Raw genomic sequence first — 19,396 nt, 5'->3', positions numbered from 1 at the left:
TGTCTCTATTATTCTGCCCTCATTTCAGTATTTTTCTATCTGCTCACACCCATGCTTTTGTATCTTCTACACATAATTTTAATTCCCATTTCCCTTTCTCACTTGCTTTTGTGTACATTTCTCAGTCCCTTTTTATTCATTTTCACACAGTTTCTCTAGCTTGGTTCTTTCAGTAATTATTGGCACAAACAACGTTTTGGAAACTTCAAATCATCGGTTGAGCAGGAAGACAACTGAATGGGGATCTATGGAGAAAATAGTGGAGAGCTGGGGCCTGGTCAGACTGGGAAGAAAGGAACAGATGGACTCAGCTGAGATGGAACACAGAATCAAGAGCTGACTTGTAATGTTATACTGAGGCTACATTCAGGGAGGAGAAGCTGTCCACCTTGTTGGAAGTCTGCAGCAGTTGGGAACACCATCTGGGCCATGTACAGAACTGGCTGTCCTAAAAGTAGCCAGCAAGGCTGCCTCAGAGAAAACTAACAAAGCACAGGTCATCACAAACAAGGATTACGTCATTTCAATATGCAAGCAAAAGGCTAGTTGTCTATTTGTTTTGTCTACATCAATATGCCAGATGGCACAGACGCAAGATCTCATTATGTGCGCACCTTCTGCCCATATTACACAATTAAATACATAGAAACATAGAAAACCTACAGCACAATACAGGCTCTTCGGCTCACAGAGTTGTGCCGAAATTGTCCCTACCATAGAAATTACCTAGGGTTACCTATAGCCCTCAATTTTTCTAAGCTCCATGTACCTATCCAAAGTTCTCTTAAAAGACCCTATCGTATCCACCTCCCCCACCATTGCCAGCAGCCCATTCCACTCACTCACCACTCTCTGTGTAAAAAACTTATCCCTGACATCTCCTCTGTACCTACTCCCAAGCACCTTAAACCTGTGCCCTCTTGTGGCAGCCATTTCAGGCCTGGGAAAAAGCTTCTGACTATCCACACGATCAATGCTTCTCATCATCTTATACACCTCTATCAGGTCACCTCTCATCCTCCGTCACTCCAAGGAGAAAAGGCTGAGTTCACTCAACTTGTTTTCATAAGGCATGCTTCCCAATCCAGGCAACATCCTTGTAAATCTCCTCTGTACCCTTTCTATGGTTTCCGCATCCTTCCTGTAGTGAAGCGACCAGAACTGAGCACAGTACTCCAAGTGGGATCTAACCAGGGTCCTATATAGCTGTAACATTACCTATCAGCTCCTAAATTAATTCCACGATTGATGAAGGCCAATACACCATATGCCTTCTTAACCACAGAGTCAACCTACACAGCTGCTTTGAGCATCCTATGGACTCAGACCCCAAGATCCCTCTGATCCTCCACACTGCCAAAAGTCTTACCATTAACACTATATTCTGCCATCATATTTTACCTACCAAAATGAAGCACTTCACACTTATCTGGGTTGAACTCCATCTGCCACTTCTCAGCCCAGTTTTGTATCCTATCAATGTCCTGCTGTAACCTCTGACAGCCCTCCACACTATTCAAAACACCCCCAACCTTTGTGTCATCAACAAACTTACTAATCCATCCCTCCACTTCCTCATCCAGGTCAATTATAAAAATCACGAAGAGTAAGGGTCCCAGAACAGATCCCTGAGGCACACCACTGGTGACCAACCTCCATGCAGAGTATGACCCATCTACAACCACTATTTGCCTTCTGTGAGCAAGCCATTTCTGGATTTACAAAACAATGTCCCCTTGGCTCCCATGCCTTTGTACATTCTCAATAAGTCTTGCATGGGATACCTTGTCAAATGCCTTGTTGAAATTAAATATACACTACATCTACTGCTCTTTATCAATATGTTTAGTCACAGCCTCAAAAAATTCAATCAAGCTCATAAAGTAAGACCTGCCCTTGACAAAGCCATGCTAACTATTCCTAACCATATTATACCTCTCCAAGCGCCCATAAATCCTGCCTCTCAGGATCTTCTCCATCAATTTACCAACCACTGAAGTAAGACTCACTGGTCCGTAATTTCCTGGGCTATCTCTATTCCCTCACTTGAATAAAGTAACAACATCCACAACCCTCCAATCCTCTGGAACCTCTCCTGTCCCCATTGATGATGCAAAGATCATTGCCAGAGGCTCAGCAATCTCCTCCCTCGCCTCCCACTGTAGCCTGGGGTACATCTCATCGGGTCCTGGTGACTTATCCAACTTGATGCTTTCCAATTAGAAAAAGAAATGAACATGGAACTAAAACTATTTCAGGTCTTCAATCCCATCCTCCCCTTTCATATTAATAATCACATCAAATTCACCAGCACTTGGTCAAATCCCAGTGCAAGTGCACAGGTTAGCTACAACCCTACCAACTGTAAAACATTGTGGTAGGAGTATATTGGCATCTGCAGCATGATTATACATGATATTTGTGAATATGTATGGTCATGGCACCAATCAAATAAACTTTTCAATTAACCATGTTGGTTTGGAGTTTGGTCTCCTGACTTATAAAACAATTGAGAGCCATGATTAGGAACTCCTTCAGTAAGTTCATTTGCATCTCCAATTCATTCTCCTTCCTTGAGATCCTTCTCTACAGTTGATGTGGCTCTTTGCAATTTTGTTATCCTTTGCTTCAACATGTATGCGTCAAAATCCTCTGTTTTTGTTAAGTATTTTGGGGTATCTTGAAGGACAGCCACCATCCAAGACTTGCATTCTTCTCATTACAAGTACCAGGGAGGAGGTACAGAAGTTTGAAGACCCACACTCAACATTTTAGAAAGTTTCCTCCTTCTAGTATCAGATTTCTGAATGGGCCATTAACTCATGAACACTATTTCACTATTCCTCTTTTGATCTATCTATCTATCTATCTATCTATCTATCTGTCTATCTATCCATTCATCCATCAATTAATTTACTTGTAACTTTTGGTAACTTGTTTTGCCTGCGCTGTACCGCACTCACAAAACATTAATTTTCATAACTAACGTTAGTAACAACAAACCTGATTCAGATTCTGATATTTTCATGCATTAAAACAGGACGGTGGAATGAAGGAGATGCCAGAAATGATGGAACCAGGGGGGTGCTTGTTCATTGGAGAATGTTACAAGGAAGGAAGAACCATGGGGGGGGGGTGGATTTAATGAGAGCTTCAAATTGCTGCCAAAATAAATCAATGAGTACAAATGTGGAAGAGGAAGAGAGGATGGCGCAAGTTAGGAGACAAGCTCAGATAAACTAAAGTTTGCATTGATGGGAGAATATTAGGATTGTCAATATAACAAATGAGGGTTTCACCAGCAGATGGTCTGAGACATAGGCAGAAACCACCAGGCTGGAAAGGCAAAAGTAGAATGTCTTTTAATGAAAAGGATATAGGCTAACTCCAAAGTCAAATAAAATTGTTCTCTTACAAGTTGTCTCACAAAATCATACACTGTGATAAAATAGCCTGAAGGAATGATATTTGTGGTGGACAACTTAACAAGTAGTTGGATGTTACAAGAACAGACTGCAGGGGCCATTTCTGAATAGATATGTTATGTCCTGCTATACAAGTTTCCTCATTCAAATCTATTATGTGACTCACAAAGCAGCAGAGACATTTTTACTGTTTACCATTCCCAGCCCTTTCAAAATTTTGCATATTTTTGATTGGAGCTACTGTTAAGCCCTCTGAACTAGCTTTTCAAGTTTTCAAAGTGACTGTATCCTTTCAACCCTGGGGTTACAGAGCACTTTCTCCATAGCTTCAGAAATACATTCAGTATCAAAACTTCTGACCTATGTCTTTGTGGTGAACTACATATACCAGTGTGGTTTGCTCCCAACGGACCCCTGCTGACTGCTCCTGTGGCTCCTCCCACAAACCCCTGTATAAAGGCGAATGAGGCCTGAGGCCGGCCCTCATTCTCCAAGATGTTGTGTTGTTCATTCTTCCAGTCAATAAAAGCCGATATCTCACTTCTTACGTCTCAGAGTGAGTTATTGATGGTGCATCGCGGATACGGTCAACCAGATCGCTCAGTACAAGGTGTACTCGACAATAGATCTGAAATCCACTTATCACCAGCTCCCCATCCGCCCAGAGGACCGCCCCTACACCGCCTTCGAGGCGGGCGGCAGGCTCTATCACTTCCTGTGCGTCCCATTTGGTGTCACCAATGGTGTCTCGGTCTTCCAGAGGGAAATGGACCGGATGGTGGACCAATACAAACTGAAGGTCACATTTCCCTATCTGGATAACATCACCATCTGTGGTCGCAACTGGTCGGATCACGACGCTAACCTCCAACGATTTTTCCAGGTGGCCGCGGCTTTGAACCTTACTTACAACAGGGACAAGTGTGTGTTCAGAACCACCCGACTCGCTATCCTTGGGTATCTCGTGGAGAACGGGGTCATCGGCCCTGATCCCGACCGTATGCGCCCCCTGTTAGAACTCCCTCTTCCCACCACTCTCAAAGCCCTCAGACGGTGCCTGGGTTTTTTTTCCTATTACGCCCAATGGGTCCCCCATTACGCAGACAAGGCCCGCCCCCTGGTCAAGTCTACCACTTTTCCCCTCTCTGCTGAGGCCTGCGCGGCTTTCAGCTGCATTAAAGGGGACATTATCAAAGCAACGATGCATGCGGTGGATGAGACCATTCCCTTCCAAGTAGAGTATGACGCCTCCGATTTCGCGCTGGCTGCGACCCTCAATCAGGACGGCAGGCCAGTAGCATTCTTTTCTCGTACCCTTCAAGGCCCTGAAATTCGGCACTCCGCAGTGGAGAAAGAAGCCCAGGCCATAGTGGAAGCTGTTCGGCACTGGAGGCACTATCTCGCCGGCAACAGGTTCACCTTGCTGACCGACCAGCGCTCGGTTGCGTTCCTGTTCAGCAACCAACAGCGGGGCAAAATCAAAAATGATAAACTTTTGCGGTGGAGAATGGAACTCTCCACCTACAACTATGATATCCTGGCAGACTCAATGAGCCCCCTGATGCCCTATCCCAGGGAACGTGTGCTAGCGCACAGCTCGACCAGCTGTATGCCCTTCATGCACATCTTTGCCATCCGGTGGTTACCCGATTTTACCATTTCGTTAAAGCCCGGAACCTGCCGTACTCCCTGGAGGACATCAGAACGATGACCAGGGACTGCCAAATCTGCGCTGAGTGCAAACCACACTTCTACGGTCCTGACACGGCGCAACTTGTCAAGGCCACCCGCCCTTTTGAGCCACTGAGTGTTGACTTTAAGGGCCCCCTTCCCTCCACCGACTGCAATGTCTATTTTCTCAGTATTATTGACGAGTACTCGCGGTTCCCCTTTGCCATTCCCTGCCCCGACACCTCTACCGCGTCCGTCATAAAAGCCCTGCGCCAGCTCTTCACTCTGTTCGGATATCCCTGCTATATCCACAGTGATAGAGGGTCCTCCTTTATGAGTGACGAGCTGCGCCGGTACCTGCTAGCTAGGGGCATTGCTACTAGTCGGACCACGAGTTACAATCCCCGGGGGAATGGACAGGTAGAGAGGGAGAATGCCACGGTGTGGAAGGCCACACTTTTAGCCCTTAAGTCCAAAGGGTTGCCGGTCTCTCGATGGCAGGAGGTCCTCCCTGAGGCTCTCCACTCTATCCGCTCCCTGTTATGTACGTCCACCAATGCCACCCCTCACGAACGCCTATTCTCTTTTCCCAGGAAGTCTGTCACTGGGACCACCCTACCAGTTTGGCTGATGTCCCCGGGGCCAGTGCTGCTCCGAAAACATGTGAGGAGTAATAAATACTCCCCGCTGGTAGAGAAGGTTCACCTTCTGCATGCGAACCCCCAGTATGCCTACGTGGTCTTGCCTGATGGGCGGGAGGACACAGTCTCTGTCCGCGACCTGGCGCCCACAGGAGCACCAGACCACTACCCTGAACACTCCACGGTAACTATGAACCCTGTACCCGAGGTGACACTGCGCACACCGTGCCCAGCACAGACTCCTCACGACACTCATGTACCAGACACCTCGTATGCGTATAGTCCGGACGCCTCGCACACATGTGAGGGATCACTGACACCTCCAGTTAGGCCAGAACCAGCACAACCTCCGTCCCCTGAGCTATCACCACCTCCGGCATCTATGCAATCACCACCTCCAGCACCTGTGCAATCACAGCCGGAACTACGCAGATCGCAGCAACAGATTCGACCACCTGATAGATTTAACCTGTAAATATATTTGTAAGAAACTTCGCCACCTGGGGACTCTTTTCCAACAAAGGGGGGGGTGAATGTGGTGAACTACATATACCAGTGTGGTTTGCTCCCAATGGACCCCTGCTGACTGCTCCTGTGGCTCCTCCCACAAACCCCTGTATAAAGGCGAATGAGACCTGAGGCCGGCCCTCATTCTCCAGGATGTTGTGTTGTTCATTCTTCCAGTCAATAAAAGCCGATATCTCACTTCTTACGTCTCAGAGTGAGTTATTGATGGTGCATCAATCTTTTACCTTCACCTTTCTGCTTTTGTGCTTATGATTCAATAAACTTGCTAAGATCAAACACCTAAGAACTGTTGGGTGCCTTTTGTTAGTAGATGTATCATGTCTACAATATAATATTTAAACAATTTCATAATTGAATATTGGTGAACTTTATTTCATATCTTTGGCTATCTTCAGTTGTTTTATCAGATTAAACTGACAGTACTCTCAAATTAAAATCTCATTCATTTCTCTTACTTCTATCATAAGATTAGGCCATAAGACCATAAGGCTTAGGAGCAGAATTAGGCCATTAGGCCTATCGAGTCCGCTCCATCATTTCATCATGGCTGATCCATTTCCCTCTCAGCACCAATCTCTTGCCTTTTTCCCATTACCAATCATGCTCTGACTGATGAAGAATCTATCAACCTCTATCTTAAATAAATCTAATGACTTAGTGTTCACAGCGGCCTGTGGCAGTGAATTCCACAGATTCACCACTCTCGAGCTAAGGAAATTCCTCCACATCTCTATTCTAAATGGGCATTCAGCTATTCTGAGGCTGTATCCCCTAGTCCTAGACTCCCCCACCATAGGAAATACCCTCTTCAACACTCATTAGGTTTCAATGAGATCGCCCCCCCTCATTCTTCTGAATTGCAGTGAGTACAGCCCCAGAGGCCTTTCATTCCTAGAATCATTTTCAGGAACTTCCTTTGAACCCTCTCTGATGCCAGCACATTCTTAAAACTGCACACATTGCTCCAAATGAGGCCTCACCAGTGCCTTAGAAAGCCTCAACACTGGACCCTTGCTTTTATATTCTAGTCTTCTTGAAGTGAGTGCTAACATTGCATTTGCCTTCCTCGCTACTGACTCAATGTGCAAATTACCCTTTAGGGAATCCTGCACAAGGATCCCAGATCCCATTGCATCTCAGATCTTTCAATTTTTTCTCCATTTTGAAAATAGTCTGCACTTTTACTTCTTCACTGTATTCTACCTGCCACTTCTTTGAACGTTCTCCTAATCTGTCCATAAGTCCTTCTGTAGCAGCACCACTTCCTCAACACCACCTGCCCCGCATCTATCTTTGTATCATCAACATATGTGAATCATTTCATACCATTCACAACTCAGGAATAAGCACTGCCAAAAGAAATAGCTGAAATTATGATACTACTCATTGCAACTTGTAGTGAACCAACATTGAAAAGAAAAGGGCATCTTTAATACTCTTGAGGGGGAGTGTTAAAGCATTTTACACACATATGGAATGGCGAGCCAATTTAACACATTTTGGACAGTACCCCTCTGGGTGAAAAAAAAACCTAAGAATCAGCTTGATGAGCAGTTGTTGCTCTGCACAGGTCACCCATGAAAGTCTCTCGGTGGTGCTTCGGTGGGTTATTGTTAGAATGGCCCCCAATGTGAAAGGAACCTGGCCATTTTAGATTTGACTGGTCCAGGTGGGATTGGTGCTTTGTCTGTATCATTCACAGATGGAATTATGTCACTGGTGGCACGTGATAATTACCTCTGCCTCACTGACAAAAATGAGGACAATTATGTGTGACCTATAACCTTTGCTTTCAACTTACAATAAGGCAAGGAGCAAACAAATGAGAGTGCCCACACTGGGGCACTGAAGTTTTGACAACAGACTCTGCCAAATGTTTCACACGTGCTGCATTATTACCCGATGCTTCGCAATCTCTCTGTTATACAAGGTGCCACAAGCAGTCAGCTGACTCCTGATGATGCCCTGCTTCCCAGTGGTTGAAGGATGCCCATTGTGTGAGGCAATCATTGGGCCTTGTTACTGTGGGGCAGGGACAATAATGGTGGAGCCCCTCTTTCTCACCCCAGACCCTTGACGGCCAGTTGATTTTAAGATTTCTCGTCAGCAGCCATTAAAAGAAGTGGATGCTTCCACAGGTGAAGAAGGCACAAGCATTGTATCAATGGACAATGGAGGGGCAAAAACTATCCTAACGAATTTTGTACAGTGATCTTCACCAATTTCACAATGTTTCAGAGTCACTTCATCCGAGTGTGAGCCTGATCACTGGTGGATGATTAAAGCCAGGGGGAATTTGAAGCAATAAAGAATTTGCTGGAGGAACTCGGCAGATCAAGCAGCATCTCATTCAGGGTTTTGACCAGAAATGTCAATAATTCCTTTCAACCCCCCCCCCCCCCCACAAATGCTGATCATCCAGCAAATTGTGTGTTACTCTAGATTGCAGCAGCTGCAGTCTCTGGTGCTTCCTGAGTGAACTCGAGTTCTGGGTATCACTAGCATTTACCTTCAGTCCCACTATCTTCACAGCACATCAACAAGGAGTGAACTCCATTTCTTTTTTTTTGAGAAAAGTAATGATTTTGGCGGCTTCTAATATGAAGAAATCTAATAAAGCGTTGCATCACCCTGCTATTCAAGTCTGTGTATAAACTTTTAACTGTTCAAAGTTCAAAGTACATTTATCATCAAAGTACATATATGTCACCATATGCAACCCTGATACTCTGCTTGCTAATTTAAAAATGTTTTAAATCGTCCAGTTAAACGGAATAACCTTGATCTTCATTTTATACATTCACTGCTCAGACTATCATTCTCTTATGTCTAAATGACCTAGTAACAGAAACCTTCTCCGATTGTTGAGCCACGTGCAGAACAGTCTCATACTGAACTCCCCAGGCACTAATCTATCTACAGCAGATACATGTTACATTTACAACCCAGTCTCACCAACGGCATCTGTAAATCAAGTTCACTCCCGCTTTTATCATCTGTCTGTAATCAAGGGCTATTCAGGCCACATTTAAATCTCATTTCTGTCGGTCAGATAGTCACATTAGTCCTTTGGAGCTTATTCAAGCTTAAATTATTATATTCTCCAATAAACACTGAAGCTCCTTTAGCCTGAATTCTGTGGGCAGCATTAATGTATTTTACTGGCAGACGAATCCAACAATAAATCAGCATTGTAACGTTAAATATTCACGAGACCTCACATAACTGTGAGTCTGCTTTTTCTTTCTGCTGGCCACTTAGAATGTCCTTGATGTTGTAACCAGACACGTGTCACAGCTCCAGCAGCAGATGGAACCAGTTTGCTGATTCCAGTGAATCCCCTGAGTGTTACAGCACTGGACCGGAGCACCAAATTTAATCACACAAAGAACTTTGCTGTTCTTTTGTTCACCTCCTGCCTTCTTAATGAGCAATGATTCAAACACATTCGGTCATTATACATATGACAAGGTCTGTATGTCGAACGCACACACACGCACACACACACACAATAAATATAGCACATCTGTGGAATGTCAAATTGTCGGTGAACGATTATTTTTTGTTGTACTGCAGATTGTGGTCTTTATTGGGAGTCTTGCTATTGCATTATTGGTGCGTGGAGGGTGCTGATGCTCTTTGTGGAAGTGGGTGGGGGATGGGGAGGGTCGTTGCTTTGCTGCTGCTTGTGCATGGGAGGGGGAGTGGGGGGGCTTTGGGTTACTAATGTTTTAGCTGTCTCTCATTTTTGAGGCACTCTTCTGTTTTTCGTGGAATTCTGTGAAGGAAAAGTATTTTGGGATGGGTACTATCTACATTTCTCTGACATTAAATGCAACTACTGAATTATTGAACATCTACACTAATGAATTTTATACAAATTTTACACAATTTTACACAATGAATACATGAGGAAACCGGATTATGAAAATCCTTGATTAAAGTTGTGAAGAGTCATTCAACTAAATGGACTGAGCCGATTAATCGTATGTAGAAAGGATAATCTACCCTCAGCTTTTAGTATAACAGGTCTCACACTCAATACCTCTTGTGCAGTGGGTAAGTAAATTTCTCTTTCTGCAGAAAATTAAAATAATAAGTGCTTACTAATGGTAAAAAAGGAGAATGATGAACACTTTGGAGAAAGATATGTGAGCACATGTACTTGGATGATTTCAGTTTCAGAGGAAGCATACTTTGATGCATTAAGCCAATGAGGCTGAAGGCTGAAATGTTAAATCCCCCGCTGCAAAAGAAATCCTAAAAAGACGCACACTATCTCAGAGTGATTAGCAATGTATAAAATATCTTATACACCAGACTTAAACAGAACCTGAACCATATTGAGTGAATATCTCTGTACAGCGGAGAGTCAGAAAGGAAATTTAGCTATCAGGCCGTCAAAATTCAGAACCACGTATATTTAATATATTTTACTCTTCCCTGACATTTGTTAATGCCTCATTTAGATCCCTTGCTTATCTCTTATGAAGCCCAGAACCAAGCTGTGCTATCTTAGGGTTGACTTTTGAATGGGTATCGATCTAATTTATCGCCAAAAACGTAAGTTAGAAAAATGTTCCATTATCCACTGCCCTGTGGAGTAAGATATACAGCATAAAAATTTTGGTGCATTCGTAGTCACGGAATAATATATCACAGAAGCAGAACCTTCAGCCCAAGTGGTCCATGCTGACCAAGATGCCAGCCTAAGTTAGTCTATTTTCCCACGAATGGTCCATATCCCTTTAACCTTTTCTATCCATGTAACCTTTAGACGTTGTTAATGTACCTTTCTCAACCAATTCCACCAGAAGCTCATTCCATTCCATGTGGGTACCCACTACACTCCACATGGAGAAGTTGCCCCTCATGTCCTTTGAAATCATTGACCTTTCACCTCAAACCTATGCCATCTAGCTTTTCCCTGGGAAAGGAGACTGTGTGTATTCAGGTTATTTATCCCTCTGATGGTTTTGTGCACATCTACAATATCAGGTAACCCCTCTGTCCTCCACATTGCACAATATGAAGTCCATGCCTGCCCCAACCTCCCAGGCTCTGAGTTCTGCCTACATTCTTGCAAATCTTCTTCACACTCCTTTCAACTTCCAAACAGCCCTTTCTGATGATGATTTTACTCTTATCAAAAAGAACAACAAAGTGTGATGCAAGTCAAGAGTCCCAGTTCTTTCATCTGAATGTTGCCAGAAAACACAGATGTTGATGTAGGAAAACGTGAACTGGTATTTCCAAACATGCACTTTTGTATAAAAGGGGTTATCTGTGATGTTATGAAAAGTGTTGAGGAGGATGGTGTCCTTGTGCACCTGGAATTTCCAAAGGCATTTGGCCAGTAGGCTCATTAACAAAAATAAAGTCCGAGGGTAGGGACATTGTGAGTGTGGAGATTGAAATGAACAAAACAGGAACATGGAGCAGAGAGTTTAGCCAGTAATTGTTTTTCAAACTGGAGGGAAATGTAACTTCAAGTTTCCCAGGAGTCAGTGTTAAGACAACCAATCAATTTGTTGCACATCGATTACCTACATTTGTAGACATTGGGGAGAATTTCAAAGGTTGCAGATGACATAAAACTCAGAGAGATAGTAAACAATAATAATAGTTACAGACTTTAGGAGGTCATAGAGAAACAGGTGAAATGGGAAGGAGATGGCAGTGAAGTGATATGTCCTGACACAAAGTGGAGATTGGGATGCAAAAAAAAGCAGAGTGATGTAGAGAGTTAGACACACAGATACTTGAAGATGACAGGACAAGTAGAAAGTGCAGTTAAAAAGTCATACTGGGTCCTTGGCTTTATTAATACTGATGCTTTTAGATGTTAGATTTATTGTTTTTCGGTGTTTTCTGTATTCTAAGAAACGTTTGCAGCAATGTGCACTTTATTGTCACCTCTGCTCTAACATGAACTCATCCCCTATCTCAGCAGGGCAACAACAGTGTTGGGGAGGGGGAATTTGGACCATCCCGAGGCCTCATCCAGTGGGTCACGGAGCAGCATCAACCCTGCGAGCAGGTTAGGGAAGAGGGTTTGAACTCGGTGCTTTGGAGGGTGAGAAATCTAGGAAGACTATGATGTTGAGGGGAAGGGAAACCAGGGCAGAGCTGAATGCTGGCTGAGGTTTCCAGTGGCTGACGTGCAGGAGACTGTCAATGTTACGAATGTAGAAATTGGTGATCTTGGTAGTCATAGAAACAGGTCCCTCTGTCACAGACCAAGCACCATTTACACTAAAATTACACTATTCCCATTTTATTCTCCCACATCAATCACAACCCTATTCTCCCCACCACCACCCCCCCCCCCCCACCCCGTCCCCAACACCCAATATTCTTTCTTTAAGCTGCACACTACAGACAACTTACACTGGCCAAGTCATCTACCACCCTGCACATCTTTGGGACATGGGAGAAGATCCACATAGCCGTAAGGAGAATGTGCAGACTCCCCACATAAAGCACCCGAGCTTGGGATTGAACCCGCATCCCTGTCACTGTGAGGCAGTGGCTCTACTGGAGAAAATATATATAGGAGACACAATAAAACAGTACATGGTTTGCTTTTCATTCAGTGTTGCTCATTCTATGCATTCATTGTGTCACAAGTCTGCATATTTGTCATGTTAGCACATTATTTACACAAGACACCTTTATAACACTTGTGACCTCTTTGGGCACCTCAGGAGTTTGAAAAGCTTTTACACAGGACCCAGCTCCTCAATGTCCAGTGACAGAAAGACCACAGAGTGTGGTCCTTCCCTACAAAGTCCTTATGTTGGCTATACAAAGTATAGCAACTACTCCCACAACCTGAGCAAGCCAGTCAGCAGAGTCACCTCACAAATATCTTGTTATAGCAGAAGACCAAAATACTTCAGGAAGAGCAAAGAGCACCTTTCACCAAGTTGATCTTCCAGCAGCGCTGGATGTTGGGTCGTTAGGAACAGCCTACAGATCAGGGTTAGCACCACCGTCCCACAGCAAAGTAGATTGAACATCTCAAGCTCAGTTCAGGTCAACTCTGGGTTCTGACACTGAACAGAACTCAGTTCAGTCACGGTAAACAGAGAGCACTGGGACTAATTTGAGATCCATGCCAAACATCAATATCAATAGACAAGTTAGGCTCCCTTTCCATTCCCATATATTGCACACAAAGATCCAAAACTCTTGGTACAGTGCCAGCTAATATATCATGTAAAGATTAATTTTGAATCTTCAGAGATAAATGGATTATAAAGAAACAAGTTACTAGAAGAGCTGCCGGTGGGTCAGGCAGTATCTTTGGAGGGAGATGGACAGTTGACATTTTGGGTCAAGACCCTTCATCTGGTAGATTAAGTTGAATTCATGAAGGAAGTCTTTCAACTCTCAAACCCAAGTGCGGCACATCACTGCCAGAAGCAAAACCCAGTCATCTTCCAGGAGTTTATCTAAACTGTGGCAACTCAAACATTTTAATCAGGCCCAAAGCCTCTGACTTAACCTGCTCTGATGTTACTGGTCAGTCAGTTTCCCCAGTCTGTAAGGTCATTACTGTTATAGTTAGTAACTTCAAAAGATAAAACCTAATTACAATAAAAAGACGGGAACCAAGGAGATAACTCACGTACATTTGTTTTTACTTTAAGTGAGGCGTGCATGTATCACATGACACCTTGACATATGCAATTCACTAACTTTTACATATAACCCATAATGAATTAATTAAATGAACAAGATTGCTTAATCAAACATACAATATTGCTGAAATAGTAAATGCACACCAATTGCAGCCGCAGGGAGTTTTCTGCCTTGACATAGCAGATACACTAAATTGGTGGCCTTGAACTTAACCAATACAACCACACAATGTGGAAGTAGAAAGACATCTTTCTCTTCCAAATTAGTGACAACGATTGTACCAAGGGAATGGACACAGGGCACAACAGACTTGAAGGAAGCTAGCTATGATACAGTAACGATGGACGCCAGAGTTACAGATCTGGATCTACACTGCCCTTGTAGGCGCAACACAGTTTAAATGTTCCCGTGGCAGATTCAGAATCTCCTGAACAATGAAATTAACTTTCACTGGCCAGTATTTTACTTTACATGACAGCACATTTTGGGGCTATTACAAAAGAAACTTAAGAACTAGAACAGTACAGCCCACAATGTTGTGCCAAACTAATTCAATTAGTCATCAAATGGTCAACTAATCTCATCCCCTCTCCCCTATGTCCATATCCTTCCTTTCTCCAGACATTCTTGAGGCTATTTAAACATCTCTTAAACATCTCTGATGTATTTGCCTCTACCACCATCAAGGCAAGCCACCCCTCAGTATAAAAAATACGTTACCCTCACATATCCTTTGAACTTACCCCTCTCACCTCAAATGCATTCCCTCTGATATAAGACATTTCAACCCTGGGAAAAAGATATTGTCTGTCTTCTCGATATATATACCTCACATAATCTTATTAACCTCTATCAGATTTCCCCTCAGTCTCCACTGCTCCAGATGAAACCGCCTAAGTTTGTCCAACCTCTCATTATACCACATGCCCTCTCATCCAGGCGGCATCATGGTAAACATCTTCTGCACCCTCTCCAAAGCCTTGACATCCTTCCTACAATCAGGTGACCAGAATCGGGTGCGATACTCCAGATGCGACTTAAGTCGAGTTTTATAAAACTGCAACATAACCCTCTGACTTTTCAACCCAATGCCTTATCCAACTGATAATTCCTAACATGTGTCACATCCGCCATTCATGCCAAAGCAAATCGCAGCCAATCACGTACTTCTGAAGGCAGTTACTGTTGTAACATAAGATGCACAACAGGCAACTTGTGCACAGTAAGCTCTCACAAACAGCAGTATGATCTGCTTTACTGATGTTGAATGAGAGTAAATAATAGCAGGACAAGGGTAATGACTCCTCTCCCTTCTTCCAAGAATGCCACGGGACCTCGTTCATCCACCTGCAGTTCAGGCAAGGCGTTGGTATCAAATCTCATCTGAAAGACGCCCCCTCCAACTGTGCAGTAAGAATGAAACCTCTTATGTTTATTGGATTCTGTAATCTCTTCGACGCCTCCAACATGTGTTCTTCTCATCCTTCAGAAGACAAAGTGATATATATTCCAGTTAAACAAGGCCAGTTGTCAACCAACAAGCTGGTTTAGTTTACATGTCATATTTGAAAGAACAGAATGCACTTCTCAATGAAATTGAATCTAATTCCTGCTGCTTCTTGTAACATAAAAAAAAGATAAATTATGCAGTCATAGCCCTTGATATGTAGCACCTTCCTGGCTGAGGGTCACCTGACTGCCAGCCTTCACTAGCTTAGCTGACTGAGATCACTGCAACATCACATGTGCACATCACTCAAACATATTAACCATCCAAAATCATTTTGTATTCCGGCTGCTGAGCTGCTTGCAAAATGCTCTTTTCATTTGTATTATGCTAACAATGCCAGTATCCCAATGCATCATCAAACTCAAACCCTTTTGTTCTGGAAGATCCTATATCGTGACAAAAGGAGATAACATGGTAGAAGGGTGAAGCAATGGAAAAATAAATAAAAGTGTCATTCCAGCTAGTATCGAGTTTCAGTGAATTAACTCAGTGCAATCAAGTAGAAATCACTGACTAAGCACAAGTATTCTTTTTAATTACTCACATTTCAGTTAATACTTGCTAATATTAGTGGATAACTTTTTAGTAAATGTGTCCAGTAAAAGTAAAAATTTATGTTTGTTTAAAAATCTATCTTTATCATCAAAATATTTTGTCACCTTTCTCTTTCATTAAATTAGGAACTTTGGCCTGAATTGTTCAGATCAATCGCAGTGCAGTTTGTATTCCTTTACTGAGAAATGCACCAACTGTAATTTAGATTCTGTCCGTGCGCACGCGCCTGTAATGCTGCTGCGAGCAGGTTTTCAATGTACCTGTTTCTCGCCGTATTCCTGCACATGACAATAAGCTCAACTTCAGCGAACGTCGTCTCTCACAATCAAATAAGCCAAAAATATGACTGGATGTTTCATGCCGTTTGTCCTGTCAATGCCCCATTGGAGTGCTCATAACTGGGCTCACTTTAAACTGTTGGTGTGGTGTAATGATTCCATGGGTTAGGCTGTAATCCCTTTCCAGTGCTGTAAGGGTCTCCAGCTGGCCTTTTCATTTGTGTTACAAATCATCTTAGCAGATAACTCAAGAAACACAGCATAAGCAATGTTCAAAAAGTGCAGCTACACTTTCCCTTTCATCTTTTCAAATTGTCAATGCATTCAAACTGTATTCAATAGAATGAGTGCTATAACACGTGCTGAGTAACGGTATGCACTGTTTCTGCTTACACTGTACAAAGTACAATGTGCAAAAGTTAGATTCTCATTTGGTCACATGTGGCTAGTGGCTAATACATTGAACAAAGCTGATTTAATTGTTACATGCATATTAAACACATTAGCTTATATTTCAGTGCTAACAGGTTGTCGATCACTGGCATAACCATGCAAGGCAGTGAGGACTTCGCCAAGCATTAGAAATGTTAATCTTCCTGTTAAATTGTGGGCTGCAAGCATCCTTGTTACAGATGACAAAGCCTCCAGCCAAGTCCCTGATGGATGGAGCAACACGATCCATTTACCTTGATTACTTTTAGGTAGCTAGGCAAATTTATGCACAGTTGGCTTGTGCATATTATGAATCGGAGTCGCCTTTTTAAATTCACTTTTTTAACATCTCAACCTGGACATACTGTATTTAAAGTGATTTAAAATAACTAAAAAGCAAAGGTTTTCTTACAACAATGGAAATATTGTAAAGTAAAATGTAAAACAATAATAGAAGGGTATATTAGGGCAACTGACAAATATTTGTTGATAGAGATATTTTAATCCAATTCCATTCAGCCTTAACCATGGAGACACATGGTGCACCAACCCTCCATATCCTCCATGAGTGTCCTCTCTTCATTGTCATGGAGGGCTTGATATGGTCATTCACATCTCCACCAGTGTTTGTTCCTCTTTATCTTTGCTTTCTTCTATCTAACCCAGTGGTTCTCAACATGGGCCATATGGACCCGTGGGTGTGGGGAACCATGCCGGATCTTGTAGGGGCCACAAGTAAAAACCCAAGAAAGTGGTGGTAGCAGGAGTTTCTGAATGGGCCATGTTAAGTTTACTGTTGTAATGAAATACGTATTACAAAAATATATACGCAAATAAAAAGGCAATTAAAATATGTAATTTTATTGGAACTCTGAATAAAATGAATGGGAAAATATACTAGATGATATAAATGAGGCAGCACACCAGCTTAGCTTATCCTATTCAGAGCTTTGAAACTGTTTTATTTTTTCATGTATGCCTGTAACATTATATTTAGCATAGAATAATAAAACTTGCTAAAGCATAAATATTGACTCTATATTGGAATAATCAGTATGATTGACAAAAAAAAATCTTTAGCAACTAACAGGGACTATGGAAGATAGAGGACACAGAGGTAAATAGAAGTCAGAAGTGCACCACAAGCAGAAAAAGATTGAGAGTCTCTGATCTAAATCACAACTCTAGCAACAATTTCTCTTTCTGCCCCTCACCTTCTCTGCTGAAGACCTCGATAATCCATCATTGAGTATTGCCTCTTCTCCAACAATGTGTTACCCCAAGAGTGCATATCCCCGGAATCACTTTCCAGGTGTTGACAAATGAGACATCTCCAGATCTCCATGATCTACTGATGTTTTAGTTATTTATTTATTAAGATACCGTGCGGAATAGGCTCTTCCGGACCTTTGAGTTGCTCCTTGGATTTAATCCTCACCTAATTGTAGGACAGTTTACAATAACCAATTAACTGACCGACTGGTGCATCTTTGGACGGTGGAGGGGGGAACAGAGCACCCGAAGGAACACCACATGGTCACAGGGAGAATGTACAAATCCTTACAGGCAGAGGCAGGAATTGAACCCCGGTGTCCTGTACTGTAAACTATTGTGCTAACCACTATGCTGCTGTGCTGCCCCATAAAGGTTTACCCAGATTTCAATTTTCTTCAGCTTAATAATAGTAAAACCAATCCTCAACACTCCTTCCACAAAACATCTCCATGTCTTCAATAACAATTCCATCTTTTTCTTCAGTATCTTTCCAAGTTAACCTAGACTGTTCACAATTTCAGAGATGTGGCAGCTCCAGAAGCCATCTTAGATTTTGTTATGAAGTGAGACTGAAGTGGCCACTGAGATTCTTGGTAAGGACTGGTATAAATTTACCCAACTACTACAAATAATCAAGGCAAATGGCTTAGACTGCTTCATGCAGCAGGATCTTGGCTGGGTCACCTTTTAAAACAATATGCTTGCAACAGACTGACGATGATTTGTTACAAAGTTGCTTGTGACTCTGTTCAATTAGGATCCCATGATCAATGCATCTCATGTACATCCACTACACCTACAAATCACCCATATAACAACCACAATATGATCCTCCACCTCAGGCAATCGGCTGCCGGAACCTTTATCATGCATTCAACACTTCCAAACTCCAATATTCTAGTATTTGCAGTCTATACTCTCATTTTCCAATTCCAATAAATTTCAAATTATACAAATTTCTGATCATCATATCACATTCTATCTTATAACATTTCCAATTTATAATGCTGAACCTTGCTATGTAAATGTCTTGTCATCTCACTCTTTTCGGTTAAGGTGACCTTTAACCCAACAATCTCCTCAAGCAGTCTCCATTTCTCCAAATCAAACACTCCTTGCACAATCTTATCCTCAGGCATGTGCTAACCTCCATGACGTCATGAAGAGTTAGCCTAGAAATCACAGTTTATCAGTTTCTCCACTCAAAGACCCTTCCAAGTCTCAGTAAACGTACTTCTTTGACCATCTCTGGATACCCTTCCTAATTACTGCTTATTTGTGAAGATGCTTCTCTTTTACCATAAGAAGTAATAAAATCATGAGTGGCTGTGCAGAGGGGAGACTGCGAGGAGGATCCACACTCCAACATCATTTTATCTAGTTCAGCAAGGTATAATTCGTTCAGCAAGGTATACCGTAGATTCCGGACTACAG

At 42.7% G+C, this 19,396-nt stretch overlaps 1 protein-coding gene across 2 annotated transcripts in view; it reads right to left on the bottom strand.

The window, feature by feature from the left end:
- LOC140729064 (ephrin type-A receptor 5-like) overlaps nt 1–19,396 on the bottom strand; it is a 326,116-nt gene that overhangs the window by 246,871 nt on the left and 59,849 nt on the right. The window lies entirely within an intron of this gene.

This window comes from Hemitrygon akajei, chromosome 6 (assembly GCF_048418815.1).
Source record: "Hemitrygon akajei chromosome 6, sHemAka1.3, whole genome shotgun sequence".
NCBI classification, from domain to species: Eukaryota; Metazoa; Chordata; class Chondrichthyes; order Myliobatiformes; family Dasyatidae; genus Hemitrygon; species Hemitrygon akajei.
The sequence above is the reverse complement of the archived record's forward strand: the minus strand, read 5'-3'. Positions and strand labels throughout refer to the sequence as shown.